Source organism: Callorhinus ursinus, unplaced genomic scaffold (assembly GCF_003265705.2).
Source record: "Callorhinus ursinus isolate GAN/ISIS: 27379988/994484 unplaced genomic scaffold, GSC_fseal_2.0 scaffold5, whole genome shotgun sequence".
Classification (NCBI taxonomy): domain Eukaryota; kingdom Metazoa; phylum Chordata; class Mammalia; order Carnivora; family Otariidae; genus Callorhinus; species Callorhinus ursinus.
The window spans coordinates 40,812,602-40,827,091 of record NW_027397067.1 but is presented as its reverse complement, the minus strand read 5'-3'; the positions used below and the strand labels follow the sequence as shown (position 1 = coordinate 40,827,091).

Genomic DNA, 14,490 nt, shown 5'->3' with positions numbered 1-14,490 from the left:
AAGAAATGAAAGAGCAGGGGAGAGAAGAGATCCTCTAGAACTGGGCAGTGTCTTGGTGTAGTGGGTACTTGGACTCTGTTCTCTCACAGTGGGCCTCAAAGGGAATGGCAGCATGGAAGACTGGACCCTAGGTGCAGGGTTTGCTAGTCAAGCCAAGGATCCCATGTCTATTTCCACCCAGACTCTTGGAGTCACTGCCCTCATCTGGACGAAGTGAGCCTGGGCCATAAAGCAGCAGCTGTGCCCATACGGATGGGAGATTGGAGGTCTGACTTGGTGTGCTGGACACATGGGTGCCTCTCAGGTTTCCATGAGATTCTAGAGAGAGGAGGATGTCCGGAACAGTGAAAGGTCAGAGCGCGTAACCCACTTGCAAGGTGATAACTTATTACTGTTTCATGGATGCTGGCAGAAATATACTTCTGGGTCAGAGACAAAGCAGCAACATTCACAGAAGTCATAGGAGCCAGAGCACCAGCATTTTTGTATTGCCTCTGAGCCGCGGTGCTCAGAGGGTGCTGGCAGGGGAGGCAGATGATACCTGCCCGTGCACTTGCTTGCATTATAGGAAGAGGAACCTTGAGATTAGGAATGCTAATCTTTGTAATGGCAGGAAGCGTGTGTGCCCTTTGCTCTGCAGACACTATCTCTATCTTCCAACATTGTTTGCTACAGAAAATGTCTTTGAGAAGATGATCTGGAGCAAAGGGCAGTCAGTACCACTGCTCACCAGATGTGCAGAAACATCAAAGACACATGGAGAATTGTCTCCCAGCAAAGAGAACATTCCGTAATGACTGAGATTAAATTTCCACTTTGTAATAGGGACTTGAAGCCAGATTTAACTTGGTTAAAAGAAAATAAAGAACATGACATTTCTTAAAAATAGTCCATAGAATACATTTTATAACTACTGTGCTATTACCTACCAACCACAGTGCCAGGGCATTATGTGATTTATCTCATGAGCATGGCTTTTGGAGTCAGACAGATCTGAGTTCAAACTCTGGTCATCCCCTCCTGAGGAGGTCACTTAACCCTCAGCCTCAGGTTGCTCACCTTTGAACCAGGAATAACAATTTCTGCCTTGAAGATGGTGTGAGAAATCAATGCAATGATGCCTGGAAAGAGCTTAACACATTGCCTGGCATAAAATAAATGCCAAATGTTTGGGAGCTATGATTTAAGGCATATAATGCATAACACTAAATGTGTGTGGCAAATGGGGTAGTCGAAGGTAGGAAAAGAGAGAAGGCCTGTTTTTCAAGTCTTTTGTCTTCATTCTGAGGTTCTCATTCTTTTGAATTGGAAGGTCTTTTGACTGGGCAACTTGCCTTTGAAGAAGATTCGAGTTTCCTGTGCTTGCGTCCCTTTGAGTTGGTGTAAAATATGGAAACATTATTGCTTTGCGGAGAAAATTAGGGCTAATGACAGGAAGACCTGAAAAATCCAGGCTGACCCCAAAACAAACTCTTAAAACAGTGAACCCAGGCTAGAGGCCATGCAAGCAGGCCATGAATGGGTTACCACCAGTGTGACTAAAGAGTGGTGCCCTCAGCTAGAAGGTAGCTAAAGAAGGTCTGAGGTGACCAGAGGCCCTTCTCTGGCCCAGTAGTCTTTGACTGGGAACATCTGTACAATACAAGAACAAATCTTGTATGTAGAGCATGGTGACTCTAGCTAAAATACTGTATTGTGTATTTGAATGTTGCTAAGAGAGTAGATCTTAAAATTTCTCATCACAAGAAAAAAATTGTAACTCTGTGTAGTGACGGATGGTAATTAGACTTATTGTGGTGATCATTTCACAATATATATAAATATTGAATCATTATGTTGTACACCTGAAACTAATGTTTTCTGTCAATTGTATCTCAAAAAAAGGGAGCAAATCTTATGTTTTATGTGTGCCATGATGTGTAAATGGTTGGGAAGCACTGATTTAAGGATTGAGAACTTTGGGTCCACGTCGGGGAAGATTGCAGAGGTAGGAGGTGATGGGGAAAGTATCCTTAAAAAGCTCAGACTGAATCTAAGATTTATCAGACCCAAGCAGGGAGAGGATAAGTGAATCCCAGGAGTCCAGGAAGGCAAATGATTTGCCATGGAGTCGCTCATGTGGAGTTGCCAGTGCAGCAGAGTTGTGTAATGCAGTGGATCCTATAGGAGGAGTCAGCTGTCAGGTCCCAAGAACCTTGGAGTTTGGAGGTGGAAATTCTACTTCTGCCAGTGGGCTTGGGGGCTGGGACTTATTTGTAGGGCAAGATACTGCCACTTACAAAGCAGAAACCTCCTTATCTGGGAACTAGGGTACCAATGCCAGAGTGAACCTGGAAACCAGAATAAAGTCCTATCAGCTGCCCAGACTAGTAGCTCAAGGCTCCTTGTCCGTCCTCAATTTAGGGCAAGTGGACAAGTTTGGTGCCCAAGGCTGGAGTTGCGCCAGGTTTTAAAGTAAAGGCTTAAGCGGATTTAGGTTTGAATGTTAGCAAGGAAGCCAGGCAGGGAGCCAAGCAGACCACAAAACCACCCTCTCTGTAGGGCTCTTGTGGCTCTGGAGTCTGGAATCCACCAGCTGACCACGTCCTGCCCCCATATCAGTAAATAGCTTTGTTCTTTGCTGGAGCTAAAGAACATTTAGGTTCTATTCTGCCACATCAGATCACAAGATTTTTTTCTTTTTAATTGAGTGGGTTAAGTAATAAGCTCAGATAATCATGCTCAGCCCTTGTAGCAGCATTTGAGTCATTTATTAATGCAGGGACATTAAGCTGCTCTATTATAAATACAGGATAATTACCCAGATGATGTGTGAAGCTCTTTCCAAATTTCTTTTCTTTATTTAGTCCAACATAAGAACTAACATATGGTGCCTTTGCCATGAGTACATGTGGATGAGGTCAATTATGAAGAAAGCAAAAACTGATTGATAAGTGGGTGTGGTTTCAAGAATCAATCCGTCAATAAAGACATTAAGTCCTTCTTGTGTGATTGGAACTAGGTATTGGGGGCCTAGGGACAAAGAAGTAAAATCTCTGAGCATATCCCCCAAAGGATTTCTAAACCAGCAGGGAAAGGAAAGGCTATGCTGTAGGAGTCAGTTAGGGTAGGTGAGAATTTGGGAACCCTTGGAGGTGCTTGGGAATGTCAACCACATGCTGGAGGAAGGTAGGCATGCACAAAGACAATAATTCACATCTCTGATTTGCATCTTCTCTTTAAGGTGGGGAGGGCTCGTTAAAAAAATTAAGGGTTCACTCCAATGTAAGGAAGGTGGTTGTGGAAAGAGGCAATCCTGTAGAGAAACAACAGCAGCAGCAAGAAAAAGAAGGCGAATCTTTGATTCACAGCTTTGATGCTTTTTGAGAGAGTCTGAATGATGGGACCAAGGTCTGTGTTAAGAAATTTTTTTTTACTCTTTTTTTATTATTATTATGTTATGTTAATCACCATACATTACATCATTAGTTTTTCATGTAGTGTTCCATGATTCATTGTTTGCATATAACACCCAGTGCTCCATGCAGAACATGCCCTCTTTAATACCCATCACCAGGCTGACCCATCCTCCCACCCCCCTCTCCTCTAGAACCCTCAGTTTGTCTCTCAGAGTCCATCGTCTCTCATGGTTCATCTCCCCCTCCGATTTCCCCCCTTCGTTCTTCCCTTCCTGCTATCTTCTTTTTTTTTTTTTTTAACACATAATGTATTATTTGTTTCAGAGGTACAGGTCTGTGATTCAACAGTCTTGCACAATTCACAGCGCTCACCATAGCACATGCCCTCCCCAATATCTATCACCCAGCTGCCCCATCCCTCCCACCCCCCACCACTCCAACAACCCTCAGTTTGTTTCCTGAGATTAAGAATTCCTCATATCAGTGAGGCCATATGATACATGTCTTTCTCTGATTGACTTATTTCACTCAGCATAACACTCTCCAGTTCCAACCACATCATTGCAAATGGCAAGATTTCATTCCTTTTGATGGCTGCATAATATTCCATTGCATATATATACCACATCTTCTTTATCCATTCATCTGTCGATGGACATCTTGGCTCTTTCCACAGTTTGGCTATTGTGGACATTGCTGCTATAAACATCGGGGTGCTCGTACCCCTTCGGATCCCTACATTTGTATCTTTGGGGTAAATACCCAGTAGTTGTGCTAAGAAATTTAGAACAATTCTTACCCTATAAACTTTCTGTTTTTTTTTTTAATTTTTCCCCCTCCATGGTGATTATGAGTATGTTTGGGTGAGGAAAACAAATTTCAGGAGATTGGGGCTGGTGGACTGTTAGTAACAGGAACTGTAAGAGTAAGCATTCAGCTGTTGTTGTGCTGGTTATACCGGAATTGCCCTGTCACCCTCAGAACGCTGCCTTACTCCTCACTTGGGGGCGAGCGAAGAGGATGAGGGAGCCGCATCTCACATGGGTATGGCTATGGGCTGGAGAACAGAGTGTCACTGAAAGAGGCCAGACAACAGAGGTCGAGAGATGTCACTGAAAGCAGGCAATCCAAGCAAAGGGAGACTCAGGAAATAGAGTTCTTTTGAGAGTCCTGAGATCCTGCGGTGATGTTAATTCATGCTTGAGCATTTTTTTTAAATTGATGCTAAGCCTGTTCCACCATCTTTGCCTCCTCTGTGCCAGAAGGTTTTATGGGGACATCTAGGTAGCTGACATTCGGCTTGTAAAGACCCCCATGTTTTGTTTTGTGGCAACAAGGAAGGGGTGGTTACTGTAGAGACTGTCCAAATCTACAACCAACATTTTTTGGGAAAAAACCTCAATAGGATGGTATAGAAGGGCAGAAAGGTAAGCCGATCTCCCATCACCATGGTCTGTGGTGGAGAGGAAAAGGAAGACTGCCATACAGCTTAAGAAATTGTCCTGGCTACCCGTGCAGGTTCCACAGAGAGCAATCACCCTCGTGTGCCATCTGCTCCCAAAGAAGGGTAACACATCGTTATAAATTTGAAGAAGAGGGTGAGTGGAGCCCCCAGAGCTTCTTGGAAGAGATCCGGCTTCAGTTTGATTTGAAAGAGTGAGAGGGCTTTGGCTGGACAAAGACGAGAAATAATTTAATACTAGCGTCCATGTGTCAGGCCCGTGCTATTTTACATATGTTACTTCATTTAATCTTTGGACAGTTTTCTTTTTCTTTTTTTTTTTCTTTTTCTTTTTTGTTCTTTTTGGCCAGCTTGTTTGTGTTTTATTGACGCCAGTGCTCGGGCTCTGACCGCGCACGTCCGCAGCGGGTGCAGCCGCTCCGCCCGCTGCTTGGTCTGCAGGTGCTCCGCGTGCCTGTCCAGCCAGCGGCACCTGGCACGGGACCTCTTGGGACTTGTGCCTCTTTCCTTTGTAGAATTTCCTGCGTCTGGCTGATGACGGTGAGACCAGGGGCCACGGGTTTGCGAACAGCTGGGATCTCGGAGAGCTTGGAAGCTCCGCGGCTGGGGCAGGTCCTCCTTCAGGTCGTCCAGCTGTTTAAGCAGCTCCTCCTTCTTACCTCGAAGGTCTCAAGCCTTAATCTTGGCCGTGTCCCCACAATTCGCTGCTGCCGCCACCGGCGTCGCAGCTTATTTAACACGTGAACAAATGAGGTGGAGAGAGATGTTTTCTGATAAGTGATGGAGCTAAGTTTCATATCTAAAAACCTTTAGTGCCCAGGAATGTTCTTAGTCACTACATTCTGTATTTCTTTAGGTTAGACTGTATAATTTTAAACTGGGGACAATACCCCCCTTCTGGAGGCTATTTTGAAAAGTGAGGAAGGGGAAAATTTAGGGTTGTCACATGAGATTATCAGTAGATTCTCTGAGAATTTAGTGGAAGGGCCTGCATTGCAAAACATTTTGCACTATGTGGGTAGTCCTACACTGTGGAGAATTGCCCCAAATGTTGATAGTTCTACTAAGAAACACTAAAAAGCATAAATGCAGTAGATAAGGCAATGGGAAATGGGAACTGCCAGCAATAGGGGACATAGAGGGGCTGAATGGAGACTTGTCTAATCCGTGTACGGACAGACCGGGGAGAAAAGTTTGTTTGCTTCTGAAATGTTCCAAGCCCTTTCCCATTTCTGCTGGCTGGTCCTTTAACTTAGCTGGGTTTTGCTTGTTTGTTTTTGCAGAGCTCATTCTTGTTTTTTAGGTCTCAGAGCAAATATAATCTTTTCAAGCTGGTCTTTGCAAACCGCTAAGTTTATTTCAGCATCCTTGTATTGTCATCTATTGCTGTGTAACAAATTTCCCCCATATTCAACAGCTTAAAACAATAAGACTATTTGTCTTACATTGTTTGTGTGTCAAGAATCTGGGAGGGTGCCTGGGTGGCTCAGTTGGTTAAGCGACTGCCTTCGGCTCAGGTCATGATCCTGCAGTCCCTGGATCGAGTCCCACATCGGGCTCCCTGCTGAGCAGGGAGTCTGCTTCTCCCTCTGACCCTCTTCCCTCTCGTGCTCTCTCTCTCTCATTCTCTCTCTCTCGAATAAATAAATAAAATCTTTAAAAAAAAAAAAAAGAATCTGGGCGCTGGTGGTCTTGATGGGAAAAATCTGTGTCCTAAGATGGCTGACCAAGCCAGCGAGAGAGTCCCAGCCCTTGCCCTGGGGCTCTTCTGGGTTCTCCCTGCTCTGCTTCCTGCACGCACCAATCCGGTTTCTTTTCCCTGCCCTGAGACACACATGCACCAAAAGTGCCAAGTATGCAGAAGTAGAAGTATATAAATTGCCCCCTTTGTTTGTGCTCGGGGCTCAGACCTTTGGAGACCACTCTCCTCTGAGCCCGCCCACGTTAAATAAACCTCCTATCCTCCAAGATCTCTGGGTGCCGCTTGGTTTTTCCGTCGGGCGATCCAGTCCAGGTTCTGTAACATTTGGTTCCCTGACCAGGAAACCCAACCACGCTGGCCCATTGTTGCCACCAGTTTAGGGGCAACGGTGGGGCAGTGACAGAATGAGAGGTCCTAACGGAGAAGGCACTCCCTGCCTAATTTTCGACAGTCTCCTGCCCCGGTCACCTCAGGCTGGCCCTGCTCCGCTGTTCCCACCAAACTTGAGGAGACTTGGCAGGTGAGGACCTGGTCCCAACGTCAGATTCCAGTAAGGCCTGGGGCCCCAGGACCCAGAGAGGCCCACCCCCATTGGGGTGGAAGGGGAGCCCGATCACCTCCCAGAGACCTCTTAGGGGTCTCACAGGTAGGGATTCCCAGGGAGGGAATGTAATAACTTCTGGAGTGTGAATGTGTGAGTGAATGTGCACTCGGACCTGGCTTGCTCAAGGGGACTGATTCTGTGACTCCACGGGCGGGCACCCTTAAGGTCCCCAGAAGCCTACAGAGTCTCAGTGGGCCCATCTGTGATTTTGTGGTGAATGGCATACAGTCTATGGTGGCATCGGGATAGTTTCTGATCATAAGTCACAACGCTGAGACCACTACGGCTAAGCCTCACCTAAGTTCCTTTGGGACACGGCCAGATGGGCATCTGATTGGTCTTCTCACCTCAGGAGGCACCCCCCCCTTTGTCTCTGTGCCACTGCACATGGGGACATCACCATGGAGTCAGGGCAGAGTAAACCCACGGTTCTAGAGACCATGATAAAAAATTTCAAGATGGGGTTTTCGGGAGACTCTGGAGTCAGGATGAACCCTGGCAAATTGAGAACCCTATATGAATTGGAATGGCCCACCTTTGATGTCAAGTGGCCTTCAGAAGGGATGTTGGATATCCCAATGATTCGTTGAGTATGGCAAGTCATAACAAGAGAACCAGGACACCCTGACCAGTTTCCGTACATTGACTCCTGGCTAGGAATTGCTCAGCCCCTTCCCCACTGGGTGCGATTTGCTTGCGACAGGCAGGGACAGGCCAGGGTCTTAATTGCCTCATCAAAGTGACCTAAAGAAAATCAGCAAAAGCCCCAGTCTCCACAAATCCTAGCCAGAGATCCCGAGGAGGAACTGACCCTGCCCCCACCATACGTACCCCCAAGACCACCTACACCTGCCCCTTCAGCTCCAGACACTCTGCCACCATTGGTTTCACTGGCGCCCCCAGGCCCAAAAGATCCACCTTCTGCAGGACCAGCAGCCAGACTGTGCCCCAGGCCGGGCACAAGCACCCTCCAAATGCCAGTATGAGAGATGCGGGAACCCAAGAGGCACGATTAAGTCGGGACAGTCCAACCTGGCTGTTCCATGGTGTATTATCAGTCCTACTCCACCACCGACCTCCTCAACTGGAAACATAACACCCCATCCTACTCAGAAACCACAGGCTATGGTAGACCTCATAGAATCCCTCTTCCAGACTCATTGGCCAACCTGGGAAGACTGCCAACAGTTGCTCCGCACCCCGTTTAACTCAGAGGAAAGGAGGAGAATAATGAAAGGTGCATGGCAATACCTGGAAGGGCATGCACCAGCGGGAGTCATCAACCTTGCTGCAACCAAGGGACAGGCCCACATCCACCGGTACCAGGAGGCCCTCCTCTGGGGAATCCGGGCAGGAGCTAAGAAACCCATGAACATGACTAAGGTATCTTCGGTCACTCAACAACCAGGGGAGTCCCCTGGAGACTACAACAAAAGACTATGTGAAGCCTACAGGATATACATTCCATTTGACCCTGAGGTACAGGAAAGCCAACAGATGGTAAACACCTCCTTTGTGGCTCAGGCTGCCCAGACATCAGAAAAAAAACTTCAGAAACTAGAGGGTTTTGCCGGGATGAACATCACCCAACTAGTAGAGATTGCCAGTAAGGTCTACATGAACAGGGCGGTCGCAGCCGAATGGGAAGCTGACAAATGATGAAAAAGAAAGCCAGTCTCCTTGCCACCACCCTGAAAGAAAAGGATAACACAAAGATGGGGAGACCCCAACCACTGAAAGGGGGGAAGCCCAGAACTCCCTTGGCAAGGATCAATGTGCCTACTGTAAAGGGAAAAGGCACTGGAAAAACAAATGTCCCAACCGGGGAAAAGCTCAAAAGCCCAGCCACTATAAGGAAGAACCCTGAGAGGAAGACCTCGTAGGCCTTGCGGGAATGGACTCAGACTGAGGGGGACCAGGCTCTTTTCTCCTTGGCCCCCATGAGCCCACGGTCAGAATGAAGGTGGGGCCAACCAGTGACTTTTATGGTTGATACTGGGGTTGAGCACTCTGTTGTCACCTCCCCAGTGGCACCTTTCAACAAAAGGACTGCGACCATCCTCGGGGCCACTGGGCCGTGGGTGATACAACAGCCCTTTTTCTAGGCTTACCAGTGCAAACTCGGGGGCCACAAGGTCTGACATGAATTCCTTTATCTGCCTGATTGCTCCATCCCTCTCCTGGACTGAGACATACTCTCCAAGCTTAGGGCTCAAATAACCTTTGAGCCCACTGGACATACTAGCCTCTGATTGAACCCAAGGCAAGAGGAGATGGGGTCTCTAATACTGCAATTACCATGCCAAGGGACAAAGAATGGAGGCTATTCTGTGCCCAGGCCCAACAGAGCAGCCTGCCAGAGTTCAGACTCGCATTCCCTTCAGTATGGGCTGAAAACAGCCCACCTGGACTAGCGCAGATCCCAGGAGCCCAACCTCAGAGGCAAAGGCAATACCCCCTTCCACAAGAAGCTAAGATCAGCGTCCAAGAACATCTGGCCAAACTCAAAGAAACAAGTATTCTAGTCGAGTGCCAGTCAGCCTGGAATACCCCACTTCTGCCAGGCAAGAAGCCAGGAGGGGGATACCAACCAGTTCAAGACCTGCGGGCCATTCACAAGGGGACCATCTCTCTGCACCCAATGGTCCTGAATCCATACACCCTCCTCGGCCAAATTCCAGAGTCGGCCAGATGGTTCACTTGCCTGGATTTGAAGGATACCTTCTTCTGCCTCCACTTAGCTCCCCAGAGCCAGCCACTGTTTGCCTTTGAATGGACTGAACCTGATACAGGGCGCCAGATGCAACTGACTTGGACGTACCTCCCGCAGGGGTTTAAAACTCACCACTGGGGAAGCTCTGGCCATGGACCTTGCCAGCTTCCCAAGAGAGGCCACACGGTGCACCCTCCTCCAGTATGTGGATGACCTCCTCCTCACCAGTGACACACAAGAAGACTGCACTAAAGGCACAAAGGCCCTCCTATAGCTCCTGTCAGATTCGGGATACCGAGCCTCATGGAAGAAGGCACAAATCTACCAAGAACAGGTCCGATACCTTGGTTTCCTCCTCACCCAAGGGAAGAGAGAACTAGGGCCAGAGAGGAAAAGGGCCATCATCTCCCTGTCACAGCCCCAGACAAAAAGGGGTCTACAAGAATTCCTGGGGGCTGCAGGATTCTGCTGCATCTGGATCCCTGGGTTCTCGGCAATAACAAGACCCCTTTATGATCTTAGGGGGACAAGATCAAGAACCCCCTGCCTGGACTGGGGAAGCAGAAGCCACTTTCACAGAGATAAAGACTGCCCTGGGGCAGGCTCCAGCCCTGGGCCTACCAGATGTAGAGAAACCCTTCAATCTCTTTGTGCATGAAAAGGAAAAAAATAGTGCTTGGAGTACTCACCCAGACTCTTGGACCCTGGCAATGGTCAGTTGCTTACCTGTCAAAAAAGCTGGACCCCATGGCAGTGGGATGGCCACCGTGCCTCATGGCACTGGCAGCCACAGTCCTACTCATCATGGAGGCAGACAAACTTACCCTGGGGCAAGGACTTAACGTCAAGGTCCCTCATGCAGCTGTGTCCCTCATGAACATACAAGGACACCGCTTCCTTTCCAGCTGTCGGCTAGCATAATACCAAGGGCTCCTCTGCGAAAACCTGCGGGTCACCCTCGAAACAGTAAGGACATTAAATCCAGCAACCTTTCTCCCCACGGAAGAGGGGGAACCAGACTATGACTGCTCTGAAGTGACTGATGAAGTCTATGTGAGCCGTCCAGATCTGCGGGATCAAGCCCTAAAAAATCCAGAGCTCACGCTGTTCAGCGATGGCAGCAGTTACCTACAAGAGGGTGCCCGGAAAGCGGGTTATGCAGTAACCACAACCACTGAAGTCCTAGAAGCTAAGGCATTACCAGCTGGATGGTCAGCTCAATGGGCTGAATTATATGCCTTAGTCTGAGCCCTCACCCTCGGTGAAGGCAAGTGAGTCAACATCTATACTGACTCTTGGTATGCCTTCGCTACTGTACATATACATGGAGCCATCTACAAGGAAAGGGGCCTCCTAACCGCCACAGGAAAGGCTATTAAGAACAAGGAGGAGATACTGAGACTCCCTGAAGCCATCTGGCTTCCAAAGGAAGTAGCGATCCTGCACTGTAAGGGACAACAGAAAGGAGACGACCCCATAGCATGGGGAAATCGTCTGGCAGATGAGGCAGCCAAGACCGCAGCCAGTGAGGACATGGACAGAGCCCCTTCCTTCACCATGGCCCTAACACCCCCGGAAGAAGTCCCTCCACCCAGTTACACTGAAAAGGAAAAGGAATGGGCCATGACTGAGGGGGCCACCCTGACTGAAAAGGGATGGTGGACGATGCCGGACGGGCACATCTTCATTCCAACAGCAACTGGAGGGCATCTAGTTAAGGAACACCACTGACTCACTCATCTGGGAAAAACTGCATTAGAGCCCTACTCAAGAAGCACTACGACATCAGTCAGCTGCCAGCACTATGCCGAGCAATGAGTGAACGATGCATAACATGTGCTAAAAATACTGCTCGGTCTGCACCAGGGTCCCTGCCAGGTGTCTCGAGGATGGGAGCAACCCCCTTCTAAGATCTAGAGGTAGACTTCACAGATGTGCAGCTGAGCAGGGCGTTCAGATATCTCCTAGTAATAGTATGCACATACTCTGGGTGGGTCAAAGCCTTCCCGACTAGGACAGAGCAAAGCCGGGAAGTAGCTAAAGTCCTCTTGCGGGAGATCATGCCCCAGTTCAGCCTGCCATTAACAATCCATAGTGACAATGGACCAGCATTTGTGGCAGACATTGTACAGGTCTTGACCAAATCTCTCAACATCACCTGGAGACTCCACACCGCTTACTGGCCCCAAAGTTCAGGGAAAGTAGAGTGAATGAATCTCACCCTCAAGGGAACCTTAGCAAAGTTTTGTCAGGAGACTAACCTCCCATGGCTGGATCTGCTACCCCTAGCTCTCCTGCGTCCTCGCTGCACACTCGGGACATCAAGTTTCTCCCTATTCGAATTAATATATGGATGGCCTCCCCTGTGCTTGGGAAGCCTTCCAGGAAACTTGTATCAGGTTGGAGATAAAGGGATAAAGGAGCAGCTTCAGGCCCTGGGGGCCACCCTAAATAAATTACAAAAGTACACTATTGAGAGGGCCCCAATCTCCTTAGGGCCTCAGGTACCCTCACTCCTTCCAGACAGGGGACTCAGTTTGGGTCAAAAATTGGAAGAAAGACCCCTTTAAACCGCAGTGGACAGGGCCCCACACTGTTGTTCTAACCCTCCCTACTGCCCTCAAGGTCTCAAGGACCCCGCGGGTCCACCACTCCAGAGTGAAGAAAGCTCATCATTGGGGCGAGGAGCCATGCCAGTGGAGAGTCCAGCCAGACTTCACGAACCCGCTCCAGCTTCACCTTCGATGATACCCCACCGACCGATGGACACCTGCTCACAGTGGTCCCTGGCTCTCATCGGTGTGATTTCCTTGATCTTGGGAGTCAGACTCTACACTGTTGCCCCTCCTGACTGGACTTTCCCCCAGAGGCTTACTATTATCATTGCTTATTGGGTGACCCTAGGGTGTATTACTGCATTACTTGTCCACAGGTTTCATCTGCTGTCAGGTTAGCCATGATGACTCCCTCTAACTAAGGTCCTAGACCCCACTTTTACTGGCCCTTTGCTGTCTACTCCTAAGCACATTTCACTATGGTTTTCCTGGCCCCAGTCAGTTCTGGTCTTCTGCTCCCTGGTATGCTGTTCCTCCTCACTGCCACTAGCTTGCCTGGCCACGCAAGGGGGGGCAAACTCTTGTATCACCGTTACTGGCAAATGGACTTTCCAGCTTATCCCCCTCAATCCTGCACCAGCGCCCCCACTGACTTCTTCCACCTGGGATGGGCACACACCAAAGGTTAACCTACATTCTGATGGTTGCCAGCTTCTTGATATCTCCTGGGAACCTCATAGACGGTGCTCCTACCATGGCCCTCACTCAGGTTACCAGCTGGTAGATATCTACATCTGTGGGGCCCTACGCCTCAACAGCCAAACACCTGCCCTCAGTTCTGCTCGCAAGCCTGGGGATGTAAGTCATGGGTGGCGACTTGACTGGGAATGGAATGATGGTCCACCAGGTGGTGGCACCTCAAATAGCGCAGTGACATCAGATTTCCCTGTCATGCAACACCACCCCATCCTCTTGCTCTAACAATCACCATATACCGCTCACCCTCTCAGTCTTAGAACCCAGTGCCACATCATGGGCTACAGGAATCATTCTCCTGTTGGGCCAATATCACCCTATGGGAACTGACCCCATGGCCAAATTTATGATTAAGTCCATGTTCACTCCAAGCCTTACAGTCAACCCCCAGAGTCAGACAGAAAATAACTCACCCTGGCACATCCCTGGGTGCCCCATCCACACGCAGCAAGCATCTATAGCACAACTGTTAGGTGTGATTAACGCCTCCCACCAAGCGCTTAACCACTCAAATCCACCCCTAGCGTCTGACTGCTGGATCTGTATAAAGCCCGGTCCTGTCCAATACCTAGATGTCATCCTCAACCAGTCTACTGTGTCACCTCCCACCTCGACACCGGGGACCTCAGATTATCCCTTTCTGGCTCTGGTACCGCTGTATGGCAACTCTTCCTCTTCCATCATGGGCCACAGTCGGGTCTGTGTGCCTAACAACATTTTTCTGGCTTGTGATCAAGGTATATACATCTGCATCACCCCACGCAATCAATCATGCATGCTTGTCATTCTCTTACCCGATCTTTCAGTCCTCCCTGGGAGTGATGCCCCACTCATATGGAGACCTCCTGTCCGCCCTTGACGCTCCCCCATGGCCATCCCTCTTATTGTGAGCCTGCTGGCCGCATCAGGTTTTGCCCTCGGCGCCACTGGCGTCAGGATGTCTCAGGTTCAGTACCAGGGGTTAACTCAACATCTCATGATGGACTTCTCCACCCTCACTCAGTTGGCCCTGGCCCTGCAGTGCCAACTCGATTCACTGGCCTCAGTGGTCCTCCAAAACAGGTGTGGGCTCGACTTATTCATGACTGCACAGGGGGGCTCTGCCTCTTCTTACAGGAGGAATGTTGTTTCTGTGCTGATGAGTTGGGGGTGGTCCAAGAAACTCTGACCCAATTACAGGAACGAGTGCATCGTTGGTGGAAAACACTCCAGTGGACAACTTGGTGGGATACCCTCTCACAATGGTTCCCTTGGTTCGCCCCCCTCGTTGGCCCCCTCCTATTGCTTCTTCTCATAGTGG

General features: G+C 49.1%; 1 pseudogene; it reads right to left on the bottom strand.

The window, feature by feature from the left end:
- Positions 1-5,130: 5,130 nt before the first annotated feature.
- On the bottom strand, positions 5,131-12,676 carry LOC141372708 (large ribosomal subunit protein uL29 pseudogene; annotated as a pseudogene).
- Positions 12,677-14,490: the final 1,814 nt, after the last annotated feature.